Here is a 26,424-nt window from a genome sequence, read left to right on the forward strand (position 1 = left end):
CTAATGCTCACTTGTAAGACACACCATTTCTATCCACTAAAGCACTTGGCTAGAAACACCTTGAGGCTTGATAATTCCATAAAGCATTTCCAAAATCTGAGAGAGATCCCTTAGTGCTTGATTAGGGGGAAATAAGCTTTTGGACAAAGGTTTTAAACCTTGTTCAAGTTGGTGATCCCCAATCCTCTTCACTTAGGTTGTGTAAGTGAGAGTTTGTTTGTGGTTTATGTTCTTCTTTTTATTCTATTGTTCTTCTTCTTATTCTCTTGTTTTATTTACTTGTATATTTTGTTTAAGAGTTGTAATCTTTTCATTTGGTCCAAACACTTTATTTTATTTGTAACTTTTGTTTTGAGTTGTATTTTACTATTCTCTTCTTCTTCATCATCTTCTTCATTTCCTTTGTTTCATTTGTATTTTCAGTTATAGAGTTGTAACACTTTATTTAATCAATCTTGTCCATTGTAATATTTTGCATAGAGTTGTAACATTATCTTACCATTTCCATTGAGGCAATATTATTTTTCCTAACACTAACCGTGTGATAGTTCATTTGGAGATGATTCATTGATATTTTGTTCTTTCTGTTTCTTATGTTTTCTGCACAATGCTTCTTACTTAGTCTATTGGTACCTTATTTATTTATTTTTCTTCCACACCTTGCAAGAATATTTTAGTTTAAAAGCAATTTTATTTCTGCTTCGATGATATTGTACTTGAGGTATATATTCATGCCTTTTATAATTTAAAGTATAAATTATATGTTTAAATTATATGCATGCCTTTTATAATTAAATATGATTAATTTCTAGGTTGTTGGATGATAGACCACATACCAATGGGTTGGATCATTTGTACCCATTTCAGCATCCAGGTGAAGCTAGTGTAGGTCATGAGAATAAGCGTGCTCAAACACTTAAAGATCGATTTATTCAGATGGGCGAGAAGCAGTTCCTTATTTGTCCCTGGAATAACAAGTAAGTTTATATTGAGTTTTGAAATGTTAAGGTCATATAGTCATCTTCTAAATAATTGATTGTTATTGCTATTTCAACCTCACTCACATTTAGTGGTGTTCTTGGATCCCATTAACCTTAGGTTACTCATTGAGATTAAAAACATAGTTAGGTTGTAAGTTTATATAAGATTCATTCCTTAATGTATATTATATTTTTAATAGCACTTATTTGCTAATTAAAATACTTTTATTATGTATAGTGCTTTCACGCAATATGACACGGAAAAAGGAAAAAGAGTTGTAAGCCTAAAGTATTATAGTCCAATGGTTAGTAATTTTCAACTTTATAAAACATAAGATTTAAATTATAAGTATACTAACAAGTATATGTAATATAGTTTTATATTTGTCTATGTTAACAGTGGCAAGAAAATCAAAAACCATAGAGTGTGGTTTCAACTACATGAAGTATGCTAGGGATCTCATTTCACAACGAAAAACCAGAGCATATCTATCAAATAATGTAATAACAAAATGTGTTTACCTTTAACTTTAATAAAGTTACATTTTAATTACATATATATTTGACATCTAACTTATAATTTCAATTATTTGCAGTTCAATTCAGATTTACCATATACTAACGTTAAACTTAATGAAGTTCAAGAAGAGTGGGAAAAATATGTTCCACCGCATCTCACTAAATGATGGCATGCATGCTTGGTACATATATGAGAGGATTTAGTCATTTTTGAAACTTTTTATTCCTTTTATTAGAAATTGTTAGAACTAATCCAATATAGAATCAATCTAACAAATATAGGTTCAGTTCATTTATCTTTTTAATGTGCATACATTACTAAATATCATATTTATGGCAAACTAGTTTTTTTTTTGGAACATTGCTAGATATCCATTTTATGACAATTTTTTTTGGAACTATGTATTTCTTTTATTAGAAAGTGTTTGATCTAATCAAATACAAAGTTAATGTTACATATGTTGATTTAATTTAACTTTTGATGTGCATTCTTTTACTACAATCACTGCGTTGATTTTGAAACCAGGGGGCATTGACAACATATCTGCAATGTCCTCTGGTGTGGAAACTTGTGACAGTTAAAAATTTTCACCATAGAGAGCCAATCATGACACCTAATACCTGTTGGTTTGCTTTCTAACTGTTGGTGTTGCCAGCAACAACAACACCTAATAATTGTAGATGTTGCTCTGCAACAGCGGTAGTTTTCAATTGTCAGCGTTGCCCATAACAGCGAAAATTTTTAACTATTGGTTTAGCTACCCCTATGCCGGCATAGGTAAATACGACAGTTAGTCGACAGTCGTCGTTGCTCAATAGCGATAGTTAAAAACTGTGGGAAAGCCCATTTTTGTAGTAGTGTGCAGAGTGTCCATGAACGATTAAACGATCTAGTTTAATTCCAATAATACTTATGGAGTTGTTTATTTTTATGTTCTATTACGATACAGTGGAACTTAATCTTTTCTGTTTAAAATTACATAAAAGACACTTTATTTTATTTAAAAATATTAAGCCCATATTGCATGTTTTGTTAAGGCCCCACTGAACAATTTAACAATTAATTATGGTATCAATTTAACAATTAATTATGATATTTTCCTAAAAATTATTAAATGAGTATCAATTTTACAAGAGAATAGAATAGGGTGTTGAGACAAACCAACTCAAATCAGAGAGCCTGAAGAGGAGTCTCCTAAAATAGTTGGTGAACAACCTCAATTGCCTAGAAGTAGTCAAAGGCTCAAAGATTTGGGCAAGTGAGAAGTGTTCTCAAATAGAGACATTACACCTTATAGAAGGTAATAATGATGAAGTGACTTGGCAATATCCAATAGTACTTTAAATAGAGGATGATCCCAAAAATTTTAAAGAAGCAATGTCCTCAAGGGATTTAGCTTTTTGAAAGGAGGCAATTAATGATGAAATGGATTCAATTATGTCTAACCACACTTGGGAATTGGTTGACCTTCCAAAGGGGTCTAAACCAATTGGGTGAAAATGAGTATTTAGAAGTAAATAACGCACCAATGGCACCATAAAAACCTTTAAGTCTAGATTAGTAGCCAAAGGATTCAAACAAAATGAAGGAATAAGTTACGTTGACACTTATGGATAGGTAGCAAGAACTACTTCTATAAGATTGTTATTTTCCTTTGCATCTATATATAACCTTTATGTTCCCCAAATGGATGTCAAATCCACATTTCTAAATGGGCACCTCAAGGAGGATATCTATATGGAACAATTGGAGGGTTTTGTTCTTCAAGAAAATGAACATAAAGAGTCTAGACTTTTCAAATCATTATATGGATTGAAACAAGCTCCAAAAAAATGGCAAGAGAAGTTTGATGAAGTCATTGTTTCAAAAGGATTTAAACACAACAATGTGGACAAGTGCTTATACTCTAAGACTTGTGATGACTATGTCATACTTGTGTGCATTTTATGTAGATGATATGTTGATTTTGAGTAATGACATGAGAGGAATAATAGAAACAGTCATGATTGGTTAAATGCATAGTGAAATGGGTTTGGCACAAAGAGGAGCAAAAACCATAACAATTTCTATCTTCTAACTTTAAAATGAGAGACCTTGGAGAGGTGAATACCATTCTAGGTATCAAAGTTAAAAGGAATAGTGGGGATTTTGTGTTGAGTTAAACCATCTATGTTGAGAAAGTACTCAACAAATTTAGTCAACTCAAAATCAAAGAGGCACATACACCATTTGTTTCAAATATTAAGTTTGAAATGAATGAGGGAAGAGCGATAGCTCAAATGGAATATGCAAGTGCAATTGAAAGCCTAATATACGTCGCTCATTGCACAAGAGTTGATATTGCATATACTGTTAGTAAACTCAGTAAGTTTACTAGCAATCTAAGTATCAAGCATTGGAAGGCTATTGAGAAGATTCTTGGTTACCATAAGAGTACCAAAGAATATAGCCTTCACTATACAAACATTCCAAGGATACTTGAAGGATATTTTGACGCAAGTTGGATATCGGGAGTGGGAAATAATCTCTCCACCATCGGTTGGGTGTTTACTCTAGGAGGAGATCCAATTGCATGAGGCTCCAACAAGCAAACTTGTATATAAACACTTAACCATGGAAGTAGATTTTATAGCTCTAGCAGCAAATGAAAAAAATGATGAATGGATTAGGGATCTCATGTTTGATAACCCTTTTACCACGGATATGGTATCAACAATTTTAATACATTGTGATAGCCAATCAACACTTGCTACAATATATAATAGTGTATATAATGGAAAGTCTAGACATATTAGTATAATACATGAATATGTGAGAAAATTGATTCACAATGGAATCATATCGATTTCATATGTTAAGACAAATGAGAACCTAGCGGATCCATTTACAAAACCTCTTGTGAAGAAGTTAGTAAATTCCACTTCAAAAAGGATGGGACTGAAACTCCCAGAATAAATGATTCACCGATGATGGAAACCCAACTCAAAAATCGTGAACAATAAGGGAAAGAGTTCAATGGGTAGAAACAAATCATTGATAAGTGAATGATTTCGACACTAAAACTTTGGTGAGTTCCATCCGAGATGGTTTGTGTTGATCGCTACCGAGTAAGGGTTAACCCAAAGAGCTTTTAATAAAGTTCAGTTGAGTGCAACAAGCATCTCTAAAGGTAGAAAAGATGCTATAAGAACTTCACCTATGTGAACTTAATGGTGGTGCCGCCTCTCATGGGAGATGGAGTTTCTCTCCGGAAAGTTTATAAAGGGATGAGCACATGGCTATGTGAGTGCTAAGAAAGAAAGTGGGAAGATAAAAGATCTAGTGGAGGTGAGTAAGGTATTACCAGTTTTATCATAAGGAATACTTAGTTCAAACTTCTAAGATACCATTGATTTCGATAAGACTTTGTGGTATTTTCACTAAGGTAAAATTCAAGTCAAAAGACACTTTACTTTATGTACCAAAACTATTTGGTGCACTACAAGTAGTGACCAAGTTGGTAAATTAATTTATGCTTGCTTAATTTTTGTGAAATTGACAAGAAAATAAAGGAATAAATATTACCAACTTTAAATGAGTTTTAAGAACCGACCCATGTATGCATGTTATATGCATGCAAATGCATTTTTACGAACAATTATATGCAATTTGATTAAATCTAAATTTTTTGTTTAAGAACTTTGAGGATTGATGAGTAAAATGACATTATTTGTGTGATTTTATGTGATACTTGCAAGCATGATTTTTTATGAGACTTGCAAGCATGATTTGATGTATGGATTTTTGCTAGAATTAAGCCCATAATGCACACGTTGGATGTGCTTGAAGTGTTCATGTGTGTTTTACATGATATTAAGTCTAGTGTTTGATTGTTATTCTAGGCTCGTTGTGAGGTATATAGTGCAATGCCCTGCATTTTGGGTACCTTTAAACAACTTGGGTCGGGATTGTTTTACCCGAGTTAAGATATTATTTTAAATAATATTATAGTTGTTGGAGTTTATTTTCATGACTTATTGCTAGACAAATTATGAATTGTGTGATTAAAAGTCAAGATAAGACTTTCGGTCTTGCACCGACACAAAAGCTCTAATCGAGTAAAAATCTTAGAAAATAAAATGAAAAACTATGGAAAAAATATTTTGGGTATAAAATACATTCATAAAATTTTATGTTTTGTCAAAAATAATAAACCTAAGAGGAAATGGAAATTTTAGAGCATTTTGTTTTAAATGCTTAATTTTTGCCAAATTGTGGAATTTTATTCCATAAATAGACCTTAGGTTAAATTTTATTGTGTGATTAGTTAAATTAAATGTGAGAGACATTTAATTTACTTATTATGTGTTAATTTTTATTTTTATAAAACTTTATACGAGTTAAAAAGGTTATAGAAATTTATTTTTGGAAAAAGACAAATTCTTAGGAAATGTTTATTAACATTTTATAAATATATATACATATATATACATACAAACTAATACAAGGGTGGTCGGCCATGAGGTGTTAAAATGGTGTGGTTCAAATAAATTTAAGCTTTTAACCACATCTCATTAATGTTAATGACACCAATGTGACATAAAGTAAAAACACTCAAGTGTTTAGATTTTTTTGAGTTGTTATACTCTTCCATTTACCTCTCCCAAAGTGCCCACTCGCGCTACTCTAGCTCTCATCTTCTTCAAAAATTTCCTCTCAAGTTTCTCACAATTTTAAACTACCAAGAACACTAAGAAAACTTAAAATCTTAAGCTTTGGTCTTGGAAGAGTTTTTCCCTTAGGTAAAAGTTTTAAAAACATGACTTTTGTGAAGTTTTTAATCATAGAGCCTTCAATAACTAACTATATCTATTCTTGGGGGAGGTTGTTTAAGGTTTTGAAAGAGTGTTTGAAGGTGATAAAGCTAGTAGAAACATCAAAATCCCAAGCAAGAACAACAAGAGGTAAAAAGTTTACTTTTTATGGTTGTTTTTGTATAGTTTTATTTTTAAGCATTATTTTGTGTATTTAATGGTTAAAGTTTCTTATTGGTGATGTAATAAAGATATGGTAGTTTCTTGATAATTTTTATGATGCTTGTATATTGATTTTTTAAAATAGGGACACAAAATCCCTAAGGGTTTTGTTGAAAACTCTAAAACAAAAAATACAAGTTTTGAGTCGTGACTTCCAAGTGGTCAAGCATCCACTATATACTTATTTTGTAAAAATAAATTGCACTGTGATGTTTTTGAGCTGGCGTACATGAATTTGAGCTTTTGAAACACTCAAAAACATTTAGAAATAAGTGAGTTATGCTATTTAAAACTTAGGTAAAAAACAAAACAGTTTTTTTTCGTATTCTTAATTTCGGGACCAAGTTTGGACAACCACTGTATAGGGAAAATGAACCCTGATTTTTCTAAACTTTGGTGAAGATATGTTTGGTGTATCCTAGTATGCCTGTGTAAAATTTGGTAACAAAATACTGAACGGTTTGAGAGTTATTAAGTACCAAAGTTTGGAAAAAATAAGGACTTGAAAATAAGGTCATTTTTACCTCATTGTTTGAAAAATGTTTTCACCAATAAAAAATGCTCATTTTGACCGAATATTTTACAAACACCCAAATGGCATACCAAAGATGGAATTGGAAAATTTTGGTAACAATTGGGTAAGTAAATTTCAATTTATGACCTAACATATTATATAGTTAAAAATGTGAAAAATGAGGTTTTGACACTTAATGCAAAAAATGGGATTTTGGAATTTAAGATAAAAATACATTTGTGCATATCGCAATATAAAAACTTGGTAAGTCTTAAAAACATTTGGACCTAAAATACCACTTTGAGAATAGTGAGAATTATTTTTATTAAAGAAAATTTTCTTTCTAAAAATAAAAGATTAAATTTATTAATAAGTTAACAAATTAAAAGAGGGTTTAAAACCCTATATTTTGAGAAAATATTTAAGTAAATTATTTTTCTAGTAAGTAAACTTGATTAATTGACTTCAGAGAATTAAGTAGTCAAGAGAAGAAATTATTAACGGTTTTTCCTAATTATCTTAAGAATAGACTATTTTCTTGAAATGATTTTTAGTGATTAAAACCATAAGAAAAATAAAAGGAAAACTAAGAGATTATTTTTCTTGAAAAATAAGTGAGAAATTTAATTAATATTTTATGGATATAATACTATCAAAATCTTTATATATTTAACCGACTTGTTGAATACATGAGTTAATAGCGGAACTTTTAAAGAATAAGATTTTTAGCAAATTATGGTAAATACTATTGCGATACTCGAGCCTAGGTATCGAGACCATAGGATAGGTCTCCTCAAGACTTAGGGTTTAGTATCAAATTTTTGCGTACAAATTTCTTGAATGGGTTTAAAACCAAATAAGGATCTCTAATCCTTACAAATTGGCTAAGCATAAATGGACTATACGTTGGAGGGTGAAATCCTGCTAAAAGCTAAGGACTCCAAGTAAGTCAACTTCTATTGTTTGAATAGAACATGAAACGACTGGGGTAATGCATGTTAGTATAGAAACACATGCACATGTATACACTACCATAGAAATGTTAGTCTAGTAGGTGCTGATTCAGAATATATGAACAGTAGATATCAATCATACTGATCTCCATTACACTGCTTGTTTGATTTTATTATTTACGGTTCACTACTGCGACGAGTGGCCAAGAGGTGAGGATTGTTGGTTTAAACCTAGGGGCACCAAAATGAATGGGACCTAGGGGCCTTCCTGATTACTTAATAAATGAACGCTTAGAACCCGAGCAAGTGCTCTGATAAGTTATTCCCAGATAGCATCCACGAGTATTGGCCATTCAGTGAGAGTGCCTAGAGATACTAGGAGTTGCCAAGTTTGAGTGAGGTTGAATACCCTAGGGGAAACTTCTTGCCAACACCATTGATTAAAATAGAAGTCTCTGTTAACCTGTGTAACTTCGATTACACTCTTGAATAGTAGCAATGTCCTAGGTAACCTTTTGGTTACCCTCATGAGGGATTTTACTTTAGGATAAGTCGCGATGCCCTAGGTAACTCGATATTTACCCTTGATGGGGATATTTATTGGCTAGATCTTAGTGCTGAGACTCGGTTCTCCCCTATTGATTAGCAAAAAATGTTGGAGGGTGTGGTACGCCCGAATTGATGGAAATTGTCTAGCGTTGGTCACAAATTATTTTGATATATATTATATCTGTTTACTCTAGGATTTTCTGAGTTCAGGGATTTATCTTAATAGTTTGCCATTGGTTATCAAGCATGACCACAAGTTTGCCAGGGCACTTTTGCGTTCTTAAAATAGATTGTTTAGGGTCCGGATGGATACGAAACCCTAATTCTGTTGCGATATTGTTACCAGTGGTCAGTAACTTGGTAAGTGACCACCTGTCTTCTCTACGTGTTGTTGTTTTAAAGTTGAACTTACTAAGCTGTAACGACCCAACTATTCTAAGACCTTGGACCATTAGAACTACTAAACATAGCTATTACTTTGAAGAACATATACATAGCTATTACTAGTGCTGAGCATAGCTTATCCTTAAGCTACTGGAAGCTCTCTTCACACTTTTCTGTCTAGTTTAACCTTTGCTACTTCTAGGTTAGGATGGTGAGCGGAGTGGCTATCTTAGAAAAACCTTCTACAAACCTCTGATAATAACCTGCTAGTCCTAGAAAACTTCTTACCTCTGATGCATTCTTTGGTCTTGGCCAATCCTACATAGCCTCTACTTTAGATGGGTCTACAACAATTCTGTCCTTGGATACTATGTGGCCGAGAAATGCTACATGTGAAAGCCAAAAGTCGCACTTCTTGAATTTGGCGTATAGTTGATTGCTCCTTTAGTCGCAACAAGATTAACCTTAAATGTTTCTCATGCTCGACTTTATCCTTTGAGTACACCAAGATTTCGTCAATGAATACTACGACGAATTTATCCAAGCAATCCTTAAAGACCCTATTCATTAAATCCATAAATGTGGATGGAGCGTTGGTAAGACCGAAAGACATGACTAGAAACTTGTAATGCCCATAACGAGTTCTAAAAGCTATCTTAGGAATGTCTTCTTCCCGTACCTTGAGCGAATGATACCCAGACCGTAAATCAATCTTTGAGAACAAGGTCGCCCCTTGGAGTTGATCAAACAAGTCATCAATTCGGGGTAGCGAGTGCTTATTTTTAATCGTCACCTTATTCAGCTCGCGGTAATCCATGCATATATGCATGCTTCCGTCCTTTTTTTTCACAAATAGAACCGATGCCCCCATGGCGAAAGGCTTGGTCTAATGAAACCCAAGTCTAAGAGTTCTTGTAGCTACGTCTTTAACTCCTTGAGTTCGATCGGTGCCATCCGGTATAGTGCCTTTGAAATAGGCTCGGTGCCCGGTACTAGTTCGATTGTGAAGTTTATCTCCCGTGTCGGCGGCAATCCTGGTGGTCATCAGGAAATACCTCTGGGAATTCCTTTATAATGCAGACATCTCCAACCTTTAGTGGTGTTTCCTTTACCACATCCGTGATGTTGGCTAAGAATGCGTGACATCCTTTTTCTATCACCCTCTGAGCTTTGAGAGATGAAATAAGCGGCGTACGTAGTCCTAAATATTTTTCCCATATAGCATAGTTTCTGACCATCAGGAGTCTCGAACATCACTTGCTTACGTCTACAGTCGATGGTTGCGCCATGCCTTGCTAGCCAATCCATGCCTAGTATTACGTCGAAGTCTTTGATCTCTAACTCTATCAGGTCTCCTTCTAGTTCTACGTCCTCAATTTTGATCGGTACGCCCCGTACTATCCATGATGATAGGACTGCTTCACCCGAAGGCAATGTAATGCCCTAAACTCCAGGGACCGTTACGATGTGCCTTGTAAACAGTGCTAAACTTGCTAATCGAGTCATTTGGCCAAAATCGCGAACTAAATATGATTAGCGGTTTAGGGATTAAAAATTTCAGTTATGATATAACGTTTCATTAGAACATTTATTATATACATTGGGATCCCAAAAATATAATTTAGAGGTCTATTACAAGAAAATATTTACATCAAGCCGATCTAAGCGGAAAAACAGGGTTTAACCCTAGTTCCTCTTCAAACCTCGGCCGTGGTGGTCGAGCAGCTGCATATGTACACATCGTCACCTAAGCTATCCAACTCAAGGATGGTCTAGCTTTCTTTTGCCTTTACCTGCGACACATAGCACCCGTGAGCTGAAGCCCAGCAAGAAAACTCTATATGCTCATGAACAGTAATAACATGTCATCAAATCATAAGGCCCACGCCTAGCAGATATAGCCCTATTCAAGCAGGGAAATGAGTTCACGTAATGTTGAGTATAACACATCAACCAATGATCATAATAATCATCCAGGGCTTTTAGCCCCAAATAGAAGAGTGACAGTTGTACAAGTCACTGAGGTGGGTTTATTCCCCATAGCCATGTGACGATAGGGTCACCAGGGATTTATAGATAAGTGAACCTTTCACTAGCTTAAACAGGATAGGTGCATGATGACTAGTCACCAACATAACCTTCCTCCTGACTCTAGAGTCTTAACAATGGAACTCTGTTCCCTAGTCATGTGACAAGCAGTCACCTAGGCCTTAGGCCCTGACTCTGAGTAACTATTCTTAGACTAGCCAAGCGCTTACAGGTTTCATCGACCTTAGGGTCGGTCTAGCATTAATACCCCATATGAGTCATTCAACGTTGATATTGATTAGATCTAATCTTTTAATTGGCCCTGCGTTCATGACGCTATGCCGTTCCTGGCTGTTAGGTCTGTGATACTTGACTAGTCAGTACCATATACAAGCAAGCAATGCCACCAAACATATATTATATATCAAATATCCGAGTACAGGGCATTCAGCATGCTTACTCAATAATTACTAGCACAATTAGGCTCATGCATAAACATAGAGGCTCAATCTCTGAACAATCTCATATTCAATACTCATAGCATGCCCTAATCACATGTTTCTCGTGCATTACATGCATCACATTTAAATATCCAACATGCATCAAGAATAACCATGCATGTAACATATACACAGGGTGTAATTTTCTTACCTTTGGTCCAAGCATAGGTTACCAATAAATGAGCCACAAGCACGATCCCGATTCTAAGCCTCTAGTGATAACCTAGTCACAACCACAAATGGTGATCCAATGAGTTCAAGTTATAAAACCAATCCCGTAACCAAAACCTAGCCTCCAAGACATCAAACCCCACCAATCTGGGTAGTAGGAATGATCCCGAGGCCTAAGTTTTGAGTTCCCAAGCTTAAAACATCATTTCGGTCTTATATACCCTCAAGCGCCGCGACCCTAACTCCCAAGCACCACGGCCTACCTCCAAACAGAGGTAGAACCCTTCTCTGCCTGAGCCTAGCGCTGTGGCGCTCCAACTTGCGCCGCAGCCCTAACAACCCACTAGCAATCTTCAACTTCTTCATCGAGCCTAGGCCACGGCGCCCTAGAACAGAGCCATAACCCTACCACGATCCGAGCCAAAAACCTCATTTTCTCCCATTAAAATCCTTCCACAAACCTATCCAAACATCCCCAAATCCCAAAATCAAAGTTCCCAAACATCCCGATGATCCAAAACCAACAAAACCCAAGTCTCAAATCTATCAAAAACTCATCAAAACAAAAAATCCAATTCAAGCTTAAAACTTTAAAAAATTAGAACTTAAAACTTGAATTACCTCCGATTAAGTTGTTTCCAACTGAATCCTTTGGCTAATAAGCTTCTAATCTTCCCTAGGATCGCTATGCCTTGATCCTCACTTGAATCCGAGTCCTAGAACTCAGGTTACCTTCGAAAGTACAATCGGGAGACGAAAAGGGAACTTAGAGGGAGAGAGAACGTACAGAACGTTATTTTTATTCTTTTAAAAGGTTACTTCAAGCTTAAGTAGCCTCAACCAAATCCTAATGCTCGGGGTCCCGAAAACATTCCCGGGGACAAAATAGTCAAATCCTCCATAATTTTCCCCTGATCTTACTAACTCCCAATTTATCACCAAATATTTATTCCCATTACCCAATAACCCGGTAATGCTCTAAATACCCCTTGACTTACTTCAAGTCAAGCATAAATCCCGTTGTGACTTTCCCACTAGCTTACCTCCTAGGATCTTGTGCTGAGTAACCCTGGCATAACCAAATAATAATATAGCACCACACACATATCACATATATGCCAAATATGCCCGAGATGGCCAAAATATGAAAATCATCCAATTACTCAAAAATGAGTTCACATGCATGTTTAATACACCTAAACATGCATATTATCATTTAATAACACAATAAATCAATTATGGCCCTCTCGACCTCCTAATCAAGGTCCTAAACCTTATTAGGAAATTTGGGGCATTATAGGCAACTATGTCACAAACCAAGTTCTACTAGGTTTGTCTAATTTCTCTATCATTCCTAACAAGATATACGAGTATGTTGATCCTGAATCAAACAATACTAGAACATATACTATTGAGGATTGGGATCTGACCTGTAGCTGCTTTGTAATTATCATGGGCTTCTCCCTGGGTCAAGGACTTTGGTCTGGAACCATCATATTATCCCTCTTCTCCTTTTGTTTGAGTTGTGGACATTCCCTCTTTCGATGACTTTCCTGGCCACAAATGTAGCATTTCTTGGTATTTGCACGACATTCCTCAAGATGTTTCTTTTGGGACTTGGAGCACTGCAGGTATTCTACATACCCCAGCCTATCACTTGCTCGCATTCTTTTGCCACCATTGGCCTGTTTACTATCGGGATGCGTTATCTTCTGCCTATTATTGTTGCTATGTTGCGGCGACGGTTGAGTCTGATGTCGTTGTAGCAGCTCTTCCACTTGTTGTCATAGCCAAACAATTTCTGCAGTGATGTCAACCGGTGGCGGCGGCGGCGCACTTTGAGTAGCAGCAGTAGTGGTAGCACGCACTTCTCTTCTGAAAATTGGAAGGGCTCATTAGTCTCATGAGCGACGCTGGAGTCATCGACATTGATAATGGTTCGAGCAGACCCTCTGAGCGACATCTTCTGCAAAATTCTAATAGTCGAGGAAACATATTAGAACTTACCCTAATAGGCTCTAAGGCAAAACTTAATCTAAGCAAACATAACTCAGACCTATTAATTATGATTTCTTATGAAAAAAAAAATTATCTAAGCCTTCTTTATTATTAGAGTGGGTTTCTAAACTTAGAAAAATAAGCCATCTTTATAATTTACTAAGTCTGTTTCTAATCACTCTATATGACTAAATTCTCAGGCTCGAAACTCGTCGTTGTTCCAAAGTCACTACACCAAATACCCATTTCCATAACACATGAATATTATAGAAATGAAAAAGTATTATGGTAAATGTTATATATGTAGCAAATGAAAAAGGCGGTAATATTTTGGGAGCCCGCCACTTATACATTCTTTTTCAGAAAAAATCACACCAATTTCGGACTCACCATTTTCTTCTTCGGCTAAGCAAAGTCCGAACTCTGTCTTCGGTTTCATCATCCCTGCTTCAAATCTGAGCTCACATCTCCTCCATCCCTCAAATCTCAGCCTCCATCCCTCATATCTCCTCCATCTCTCTCTCGTCTTTCTCTATCTCTCTGTCAGTAGGGTTCCATTCGTTGGGTTGTTTCACTCCTCTTCGGTCTTGGCAAGCCAGGTAAGGATATATAGTTTCAGGTGTTATTGATCTGGGTCATTGGTTTTTTATGCTAGTCGAGCTTAATTTGGGAATAAATCTAATGGGGTTGTTTGATTTTCTGTTTCCATTGTTTTGGTCGATTTAAGGGTGTGTTTTTTTTTTAATAATTTGAAAAGGGTGTTTTTCATTTTGTTTAACAATCTCAATCTCTTTGAGATTGTTGTGCATTTGGTGAAAGCATTGAGATTTATGTTTGTTGCTTCAGTGCGCATAGGGGACTCGCATAAATTTGTTGCTTTTACTAGTAGGCAGAAGTTAGGCCATGTAGATATTGTTGGGGGCTGCTATTTGGTCAGAAGGCACAGACAATGTTTCAATCCGTTGGTGACCCATAGTAGAAAGAATCGTTTCCCCGTGGTCAGTAATCAGAGGAGTTCAGATAGTGGCGCCAGTTCATCTTAGATTGATGAAAGATTGGTTTTTAAAGATGAGAGTTCTCTTGATGGTGGAGGCAATGGTGCTTCGTAAGACTACTACTTGATGTATTATATGTTTTTGTTTTTATGAAATTTTCAAGTCTTCTGCATTTTATACACATTTTCTTGACTCATCAATGGTTCTCGTCTCTTTATGATAGTAGATTGGCAGAAGTTCCTAGCGTTGTATTACATTCTCCGGATGTCAAGCGTGAGATAATGATGCTTTCTATACCTGCTATTGTGGGGCAAGCACTTGATCCTTTAGCACAGCTTATGGAGACTTCTTGCATTGGTAGATTAGGTATGATTCATTGATTCGTTTAAGATTCTCACTACCTCTAGATTGCCTGAGATTTTGATTTTGTCTGACGGTTTTTCTTCTCCTCTATGGTTTTGGAATTTTGTTCTTAATTCTTTGTAGTAAAATTTTGAATGCTTTTAGTCTCAAGAGTGAATTTATATATATCCTTAGGTCTACTCTTGGTGATATCTTTTAGGAAAAATTGTTTTGCCTCAATGGAAATTGATAATAATATTACAACTCTATGCAATAGATTACAAATAAATAATGATTGATTAAAAGGAGTTACAACTCAATAACTGAAAATACAAATAAAACAAAGGAAATGAAGAAGATGGTGAAGAAGAAGAGAATAGTGAGAATACAACTCTAAGCAAAAGATTACAAGTAAAATAAAGTGTTTGGACCAAAAGAAAAAATTACAACTCTTAAACAAAATATAAAAGTAAATAGAACAAGAGAATAAGAAGAAAACCAATAGAATAAAATGAAGAACAGAAACACAAGTAAACTCTCACTTACACAACCTAAGTGTAGAGGGTTGGGGATCACCAACTTGAACAAGGTTTAAAACCTTTCTCCAAAAGCTTATTTCCCCCTAACTCAAGCACTAAGGGATCTCTCTCAGATATTGGAAAAGCTTTCTGGAATTATCAATCCTCAAGGTGTTTCTAGCCAAGTGCTCTAATGGATAGAAATGTTGTGTCTTACAAGTGAGCTATAGGCTCCTATTTATAGAGTTTAGAGACACCCTTTGAATTTCAAATTCCACCTGTAACGTCCTACGTTTTTGGGTACCTTTAAACGACTCGGGTCGGGATTTTTCCCCCGGGTTAAGAATATTATTTTAAATAATATTATATTTTGTTTGTAAGTATTCCATGAGTTATTGCTAGCCAAAATATGAATTTTGTGATTTTAAAAGTCAAGATAAGACTTTCGGTCCTGGACCGACACAAAAACCCTGATCGGGTAAAAATCTCGGAAAATAATACGAAAAATCATGGCAATTATATTTTGGGCATAAAATACATTCATAAAAGTTAAAGTTTGGTCAAAAATAATAAACCTAAAAGAAAATGGAAATTTTAAGGCATTTTGTGGTAAATGCCTAATTTTGCCGAAATGGGGAATTTTATTCCATGAATGGACCTTAGGTTAAATTTTATTATGTGATTAATTAAATTAAATGTAAGAGACATTTAATTTAATTAATTAATGTTAAGTTTGGTGATTAATACTTAATAAGAGTGAAAAAGGTGTCAAAAGCCAATTTAGACTTTTCTTCTTATGAAACCTTTATAAAAAAAAAAAAACTTAATGATCACATATATGGCAAAGGATGGCCGGCCATGTGCTATTTTAGAGTGGTGTGAACCCAATTTTATAAAGTTTAACTCCCATTTAATTAAGAAGTCAAGTGGGCAAGTGGGTAGAAAAGCACTCAAGTACTGTTTTGTGATATTTTGAAGAGTTGTGTGAGCCATTCTAACCCCCAAATCCGACCACTCTCCCTCCCTCATTCACTCTCATCTGAATTTTTAAGACTCTCTCAAGTGTTCTCTCCATTTTCAACCCCAAGAACACCAAAGAAACTTGGAAGCTAAGTCTTGGTATAGGAAGGATTTTCCCAAAGGTAAAGTTTCATTAATCTAGACTTTTGTCAAGTTTTAATATTAGAGTTTCAAATAGCTAATTACCTATGTTGTTGGGGGAAGTTGGTTAGGGTTTTTGAAAGGTTTTGGAGGAGCCAAAGCTAATAGGAAGGTCAAAACCTTAAGCAAGAACACCAAAGAGGTAAAAAGTTTACTTTTGATGATTTTGTTGTAGGGTTTTTAGTTTTAAGCATTATTTTGTATATTTAATGGTTAAAGTTTCTTGTTGGTGATGTAATACGGTTATGGTAGTTTTTTAATAATTTTTATGATGCATGTGTATTGATTTTTGAAAATGGGAACCAAAACCCCCAAGGGTTTTGTAGGATACCCTAAAACAAAACTGTTTTGAGCTGTGACTTCCAAGAGGTAAAGCAACCACTGTATATTGGTTTTATAAAATTAAATTGTACTGTGATGTTTTTGAGATTGAGTACATAAAATTGAGCTTTTGAAACACTAAAAAATGTTTAGAAATGAGTAAGTTATGCTATTTCAAAGTTTAGGTAAAAAACAGTTTTTTCGTATTCTTATTTTCGGAACCAAGTTTGGACAGCCACTGTATAGGGCAAATAAACCCAGTTTTTTCTAAAATTTTGTGGACATATTTTTGGCACAACCTATTATTCCACTGTAAAATTTGGTAAGAAAATATTGAACGGCTTGAAAGTTATTAACTGTCAAATTTTGGAAAAAATAAAGACTTGAAAATAAGGTCATTTTTACCTCATTGTTGGAAAATGATTTCACCAATCAAAAATGCTCATTTTGACCTAAGATTTTACAAAGACCTAAATGGCATAACAAAAATAGAATTGGGAAATTTTGGTAACAATTGGGTAAGTAAATTTCAAGTTATGAACTAACGAAGTATGTAGTTAAAAATGTGAAAAATAGGTTTTTCACACTTAGTGTAAAAATGATATTTTGGAACATAAGGTAAAAAGTAAAATTTTGCTTATTTCAAGATATAAATTGGTAAGTCGTGAAATCATATTTTCACTAAAATTACCCCTTTGAGTTTAAATGAATTATTTTTATTAAAGAGTTTTTATTCTTTCTAAAAATAAGAGATTTAATTTATTAATAGTTAATAAATTAAAAGAGGGTTTAAAACCCTATATTTTGAGAAAATAATTGTTGACGGTAAGAACTCGTCAACGATTGATGGTTAGAAAACTTCGATCTCTATCCTATAGGAAGCTATGAATCAGATAGAAAGAACTCTAAACAACAGGAGAAAACTTAGCCAACCATGAATACCAGAAACATATATTTCTTAAGTCTCGTTTTTACATTCAGTTTTCCAACCCCTTAGCCTGAGGGGTTGGAGTCTATTTATATGGGGGGGCTCTATTGGCCATGGATACAAACAAGTCCCAGACCACAGGGACGTACATAGGTACTCTGATAATGTAGTGGCTCAGGGCGCAGTGGTGTCTACCCTGATGGTGTCAGAGTCGTGGCCTAGGACATAGTACTGTCGGCTCTGGCGTGTGGTCGGGGGTGTCCAAGTGGTACCACTACTCTTCGTACAGGTCCGTACCGCCACTACTCCTTAGACGCAGATCATAGGGTCATGCCTCTGTTCTTTCCATAACCGTACACCTCGTGTCAGCGCACGTGTTCCGTACCCGGTCGTCCTCATCCATTCCCGTTCAATGCTCCATGTTCGTTTGGCATATCAACAAGGTTCCCCCAAGTGACCCCGTGCCTTATGTCAAGGAGGCTTCAACCTATGCATGTCCTGAGAAGTCAAGGTGCCAAGGATCAGGGCCGGCTTATGCGGATCGCATAGACACGAGGCTAGCAGCAAGAGCGCCGTGGCAAGGCTACACCCTCGCATAGCGAGGCTAGTCTTTTTCCCTCCGGTACGGGCATGGCTCCGGCGTCGCAACAAGGTAGCACCCTCACATGGCGAGGGTCCCTCGCATAGCGAGGCTGCCTCTCCTCCTTCCGGGTGCAGCGTCGCGAGGCTAGGAGCACGGATGCCAAAACAAAGCCCTCACCCTCGCATAGCGAGGGTCCCTCGCATAGCGAGGCTGACATTCTTCCTCCGAGTGTAGGCGAGGCTTGATGCCTGATGGAACGGGGCGCACGCGGAAGACCAGTTGGGGACCCTCGCATAGCAAGGGTGAAGTTCAGATGGGAAAGTGCCCGAGCGCCCTCGCCTAGTGAGGGTGTCTCTCTTATCCCAACTTCCTCACCATCATGTGACGCCCTTTTAGGATGTCTCATAGTATAGAGCTTCACCCGTGAATAGAATTCACAAGGAGAAATTTCCACATTTACACTTCCCCCCGAGTCTATAAGTACACTTTTAAGTGTGTTTGTGGACTCTCTCCAGCTCTCTTGCTTGATACGCACGGCCAGCCTTGGGGGACTTAGCCTTGGAAATTTTTCCAACGTCGCTCGAAGAAGCACGAAGTGTGGCTTGGAGTTGTGTTTCTTTTAAGTGTTCAAAGAAACACAATAGCCACTTAACATTTGGGGGTCCATGAAAGTTCCTAAGATTGCATAAGGACTAATCATCCTCAATTGCGGATGCCAAGGTTCGAAGCCACTTGTCCACACCAAGATTTGCCTAGCCAAGTGGCATGCTCTCCAACTTATTTTTGCGAGTTCAAGGGTTCTATCCTCCTCCAAAGCATTCTTGAGGTGCCCTTTCTTCTCTTTTTTTTTTTTTTTTGATGGCGATAATCTTTCCGGTGCACCTTGATTATACTTGTAAGGACACATTAACCCGTTGGGCTGTTGGGGTCCTTTTATATTCATTGCGCGCGCTTATTACTTTTTGCGAGAAGCGTCCTTCTGGTCCTTATACATAGTACTATTTTTTTTCCAAGGGTCCTTTGTAAGACCCTTTTTGGGCTAACCGGCTTAATGGCCGATCTAGACTTATTGGGTGATTCCCTCCTTACAGCCTCACCTCTTGGGGTGTCGGTCTTTCGTTAGAGGTCATCCTTTTAGACCGTTCCCTTGATATTCATAAGGGTAGCTACTCCTTTTGAATATAAGAGAGAGATTTCTTTGTTTTTGTTCATGCCTCCTGTCCTACCCCCCAAGTGTTTGGTGAGATTTAATTCAGCAGGCAGTTCGGTTGATGCTCGCATGAACAAGAAAAAATCACATGTGAAGTTGTGAACATTTTCATTTATAGCAGTCAGATTACAATGATATGCATATAGAAGGCTTACATCTACTTGGGGGTTATGTAGGTAACCTCTTTGATTCTCGTCTACTGAGATAGCCTATCCTGTGACAAACTAAACATAGTTACTGCCTGTGCTGGGAGTGGAAGTCTTACTGGTAGTACTTCCTCAGGTGCTCCGCGTTCCATGCTCGGGGTATGATGGTGTCGTCCATGTGTGCCAGCTTGTAAGTGTTCGGGGGTATGCACTGAGCCACCCGGTAGGGCCCTTCCCAATTCGCCCCCAGCACTCCTGCGCCTGGGTCTCGAGTGTTAGGGAGTACCTTCCTTAGCACTAGGTCGCCAAATCTGAAAGTTCTCTCTCGCACCCTCGAATTGTAGTACCTTGCGGCGCGCTGCTGGTATACCGCCACCCTCATTTGTGCTTTTTCTCTATTCTCTTCGAGCATGTCTAAGCTTTCGGTCAGGGCTACGCGGTTGGCTTCGTCTCCATATGCCTGTACCTTGTGGGACTTGACTTGCATCTCGATTGGGAGCACGGCCTCGGACCCATAGGCCAAGGAGAATGGGGACTCCCCAGTAGTCGTGCGTGGGGTGGTTCTGTAAGCCCACAACACATTTGGTAGCTCATCCACCCAGGCTCCCTTCATCTTTTCTAGCTTTGTCTTCAAGTTCTTCTTAAGGACCCTGTTTATGGCCTCCACTTGCCCATTGGCCTGGGGGTGTACAACCGCGGAGAAAATTCTCCTTATGCCCCTTTCCCTACATTATTCATCGAAAGCTCCTCCCTCGAACTGGGTACCATTGTCGGAAATAATCTTGTAGGGTATCCCATATCTACAAACAATGAACTTATTGATGAAAGAGGTGATGTGCTTGGCGGTTATCTTCACAAGGGGTTCTGCCTCTACCCACTTAGTGAAACAGTCCACTGCCACCACTGCGTACTTCGCTCCACCCCTGCTTGTAGGAAGTGTGCCGATTAAGTCTATCCCCCAGATAGCGAAGGGCCAGGGGCTGGTCATGCTGGTTAGTTCGCTTTGGGGTTTCCGAGGGTAGTTGGCGTGCCTCTGGCATTTGTCGCATTTCGTGGCAAAGTCATGCGCATCTTTCTCCATGGAGGGCCAGTAGTATCCTTGTCTCATGGCCTTCCTGGCCGTGGAGGGTCCGCTCTCGTGGTTGCCGCACTCTCCCTCATGTATCTCATGTAACACTTTCAACGCCTCCTCCTCTTCCACGCACCGCAGGAGTGGCATTGAGAATCCTCTTTTGTAAAGGACCCCATCTAACAAGGTGTATCTTGCGGCCTTGTACACCAACCTCTGGGACTCGTTTTTATCTGTAGGCAAGGTTCCTTCTTCCAGGTACCTTTTGATTGGCTCGGTCCATGATTCCCTTGGGACACCAATCATGTGCACGTCCGTGCCTTCGATGCTAGGCTTGGGTTAGTATTCCACGGGTATTGACTCCAGGATATCACCATCCTTGGTAGACGCCAACTTTGCGAGTGCATCGGCATGGGTATTCTTTTCTCTAGGGATTTGCTCTATATTATATGCCACCAACCGTCTTAGATAGCCCTTTACCTTCTCCAAGTAGGCTGCCATCTTGGGTCCCCTTGCCTGGTACTCCCCCTTTACTTGGCATACTACCAATTGAGAGTCACTGAAGATATGAAGGCACGTCACCCTTAGTTCCTGGGCCAAACGCAGGCCAGCTAGGAGCGCCTCGTACTCTGCCTCATTATTGGAGGCCTCAAACCCAAATCGGATTGCACAATACATTCTGTGTCCCTCGGGCCCAGTCATTATGATGCCTGCTCCTGATCCTCCTTCATTTGACGCCCCGTCAAAATGCAAACTCCACTCCTCCAAACCTCCTAGCTCTTCCTCCATAACAGGCTGCTCCCCTTCTTCATTCCTTCCTTCATTCGGCTGATGGGTGAGTTCTACTATAAAATCTGCCAGCACCTGTCCATTGATGGAAGCCCTTAGAGTGTATACAATATCAAATTGACTTAGCTCGATCGACCATTTCATTAGTCTCCCCGAAGTCTCAGGCTTATGTAGGACCTGCCTCAAAGGATTATCTGTTAGGACCTCAATTGTGTGTGCATGGAAGTAAGGTCTCAACTTCCTCGAAGCCACCACTAGTGCATAGGCCAATTTTTCGATCTCTGGATACCGGTTCTCCGCGTCCACTAAACGCTTGCTGATGTAGTATACGGGTTGCTGCTGCTTCTTCTCTCCCTTAACCAAGGCCGCGCTGATGGCATGCTCAGACACCGCTAAGTACAGGTACAGCTTCTCGCCCTTCTCTGGCTTTGCCAACAGGGGTGGCTTCCCTAGGTGCTCTTTCAGCTTGACAAATGCTTCCTCACATCTTTCATCCCAAGCGAACTTTTTGCTCCCTTTGAGGATGTCAAAGAATGGGAGGCACTTGTCGGTGGACCTCGAGATAAACCTATTAAGGGCCGCCACCCTTCCCGTTAGGCACTGCACCTCCTTCTTATTCTTTGGCGGGCTCATCTCTATTAGAGCCTTTATCTTGTCAGGATTGGCTTCGATGCCTCTGGAATTGACCATGAAGCCCAAGAATTTTCCTGAGGATACCCCGAAGGTGCACTTGACTGGATTCAACTTCATCCGGTATTTCCTGAGCGTGTCAAACATCTCACCAAGGTCTTTGTTGAGCTCTGCTGCTTCTTTGGTCTTCACTAACATGTCATCCACATACACCTCCATATTCCTTCCTATCTGGTTGGCGAACATTTTATTCACCAACCTCTGATAGGTGGCTCCCGCGTTTTTGAGCCCGAAGGGCATCACCTTGTAACAGTAGAGTCCTTTGTCTGTATGAATGACGTGTGCTCTTCATCTGCCGGATTCATTGGGATTTGGTTGTATCCTGAGTAGGCGTCCATGAAACTCAGTAACTCATGCCCTGCTGTCGCATCTACTAGCTGATCTATCCTGGGAAGTGGGAAGCTGTCCTTAGGGCAAGCTTTATTCAAGTTCGTGAAATCGACGCAAGTTCTCCATTTCCCATTCGGCTTCGGCATGAGTACTGGGTTTGATACCCACACGGGGTAGAAAGACTCATGGATGAACCCGTTGGCCTTCAACTTGTCAACCTCCTCCTTTAATGCTGCGTATCTTGTTGGGTCTAGTGCCCGCCTCTTTTGCCTGACGGGCCTTGCTTCTGGGGAGATGTTTAGGTGGTGGCATATCACACTGGGGTCTATACCCACCATATCCTCGTGACTCCATGCGAACACGTCTAGATTATCTTTTAAAAATTTCATCAGCTCCTCCTTCACATCACCTTGCAGGCTCCTCCCTATCTTCAATTTCCTTAGGGGTTCCTCCGTCACCGTAACCTCCTCTACTTCTTCTACTGGTTCTGCTCTTGACTCATCCACGACCCGAGGGTCCAGTTCTTGCGGACCCCCCGTGGGTATACGTAACGCCTCATGTACCACCATGGCCATTGGCTCACGCGGTTTCACAGGCACACGGAGTGAGGTGTTGTAGCATTCCCTTGCCTCTTTCTGTTCTCCCTTCATACTAGCGACCCCTCCTGGAGTCGGGAACTTGACAACCAAGTGATATATTGAAGTTATGGCTTTCAATTCCCTTAGGGAAGTTCTCCCCAATACCGCGTTGAAAGCTGATGCACAATCTACTACAACAAAGTTAGACATGACCGTGGTCTGCCGGGGTTGCTCTCCCATGGTAAGTGTCAATTCGATCATTCCAAGGGGTTGTACTGAGTCCCCCGTGAATCCGTATAGGGACGACTGGCAGGGCTTCAGATGACGAATGCCCAGTCCCATCTATTCCAAAGCAGGGCGATATAGGATGTCCACCAAGCTCCCGTTGTCCACTAGGACTCGGTGCACACGCATATTTTCCAGTTGAACTGTCAACACCAGCGGATCATTGTGGGGAGGGTGTACCCCCCGTGCGTCCTCCTCAATGAAGGTGATTGAATCGTTTTCTCCCTTGAAGGTTTTCGGAGGTCGTTGTTCCAAACTCATGACACAGGGTGGTGGACTTCGCCGGGCTTCTCTAGCATACCGATCTCGTCCTCTGCGGGAGTCCCCTCCAAACCCCGGACCTCCGAAAATAGTTCTCACTTCTCCCCGGATCTCTGGAACGTCTCTTTGCGTCTTAGATATCACTGGCTCATCCTTCGACTCCGGCCTTTCTCTCTTGGAGGTGTTACTGGTGGAGTGTCTGGTCCTTGGAGGGTCTTCATCGAGTGGGATGGCTGGTGACGAGACCTCCCCGTCATTCTTGTGAACCTCGGGGTCCCTTGGGGGCTCTACGTCTCGGGACAGAGGTGGATCCTTCATGGAGGCCTTCAGCTGGACTCCGGTAAGGTGGGCCTCCACCTCTCGTGGCTCCCTGAGTCGCTTCGAACGTCTTGGCATTTCTCTTTGCCGGAAGTAATGGCAGAACAGTAGCTTGGTGCTTACGTTCCCACAGACGGCGCCAAACTGTTGACGGTAAGAACTCGTCAACGATTGATGGTTAGAAAACTTCGATCTCTATACTATAGGAAGCTATGAATCAGATAGAAAGAACTCTAAACAACAGGAGAAAAGTTAGGCAACCATGAATACCAGAAACATATATTTCTTAAGTCTCGTTTTTACATTCAGTTTTCCAACCCCTTAGCCTGAGGGGTTGGAGTCTATTTATATGAGGGGGTTCTATTGGCCATCGATACAAACAAGTCCCAGACCACAGGGACGTACATAGGTACTCTGATAATGTAGTGGCTCAGGGCGTAGTGGTGTCTACCCTGATGGTGTCAGAGTCGTGGCCTAGGACATAGTACTGTCGGCTCTGGCGTGTGGTCGGGGGTGTCCAAGTGGTACCACTACTCTTCGTACAGGTCCGTACCGCCACTACTCCTTAGACGCAGATCATAGGTTCGTGCCTCTGTTCTTTCCAAAACCGTACACCTCGTGTCAGCGCACGTGTTCCGTACCCGGTCGTCCTCATCCTTTCCCGTTCAATGCTCCATGTTCGTTTGGCATATCAACAAGGTTCCCCCAAGTGACCCCGTGCCTTATGTCAAGGAGGCTTCAACCTATGCATGTCCTGAGAAGTCAAGGTGCCAAGGGTCAGGGCCGGCTTATGCGGATCGCATAGACACGAGGCTAGTAGCAAGAGCGCCGTGGCAAGGCTACACCCTCGCATAGCGAGGGTACCTCGCGTAGCGAGGCTAGTATTTTTCCCTCCGGTATGGGCATGGCTCGGGCGTCGCAACAAGGTAGCACCCTCGCACGGCGAGGGTCCCTCGCATAGCGAGGCTGCCTCTCCTCCTTCCGGGTGCAGCGTCGCGAGGCTAGGACCACGGATGCCAAAACAAAGCCCTCACCCTCGCATAGCGAGGCTGACATTCTTCCTCCGAGTGTAGGCGAGGCTTGATGCCTGATGGAACGGGGCACACGCGGAAGACCAGTTGGGGACCCTCGCATAGCGAGGGTGAAGTTCAGATGGGCAAGTGGCCGAGGGCCCTCGCCTAGTGAGGGTGTCTCTCTTATCCCAACTTCCTCACCATCATGTGACGCCCTTTTAGGATGTCTCGTAGTATAGAGCTTCACCCGTGAATAGAATTCACAAGGAGAAATTTCAACATTTACAATAATTAAATGAATTATTTTTCTAGTAAGTAAAATTGATTAATTGCTTTTGGAAAATTAATTAGTCAAGATGAGAAATTTATAACGGTTTTCCTAATTAAGACAAATTACGCAATTTTCTTAAAACGGTTTTTAGATATTAAAACCTTAAGAAAAATAAAAGGAAAATTTAAACAGTTTAATTTTTTTTAAATAATTAAGGAATTTATTTGTATTTTCTGGATATAATACCGTCTAAAATCTTACATATTTTAACCGACTAGTCGAAAGTGTGGGTTAATAGCGATACCTTGAAAGAATAAGATTTTTAGCGGGTTGTGGGGAAATACCATTGTGATACCCGAGCCTAGGTATCGAGACCTTAGGATAGGTCTCCTCGAGACTTAGGGTTTAGTCTCGAATAATTTGTATGACTTTCCTTAATAGGTTTAAAACCAAATAAGGATTTTAAATCCTTACAAATGACTTTTATTAAAATGACCAAACTGCCCAAAATAATAATAATGAATTATGAGTGCCATAATTAATCAGAGTATACTGTATGGATAACTACAGTATTGGCTAAGCGTAACTGGACTGAACGTTGGAGGGTGAAAACCTGCTGAGCGCTAAGGACTCCAAGTAAGTCAACTTATATTGTATGGCTGCAACATGAAATGATTATTGTCTTGTATGTTAGTATAGGGATACATGCACATATATAGGCTGTCATAGAAAGTTTCTTAGAGACGTTAGTCTAGTGAGTGCTGATTTAGAAAATATGAACGGTAGATGTCCGTCATATCCTAGACGGTTGATCCTCGTCACACTGCTTGATTTTATTTATGTCCGGTTCATTACCGCGACGAGTGGCCATGAGATGAGGATAAGCTGGTTAAACCTAGGGGCGCCAAGATAAATGGGACCTAGGGGCCCTCATGCTTACTTAATCATTGGACGGTTAGAATCCGAGCAAGTGCTCTGATAAGTTATTCCCGGATAGCAGCCGT

Source organism: Humulus lupulus, chromosome 9 (assembly GCF_963169125.1).
Source record: "Humulus lupulus chromosome 9, drHumLupu1.1, whole genome shotgun sequence".
In the NCBI taxonomy this organism is placed as follows: Eukaryota; Viridiplantae; Streptophyta; class Magnoliopsida; order Rosales; family Cannabaceae; genus Humulus; species Humulus lupulus.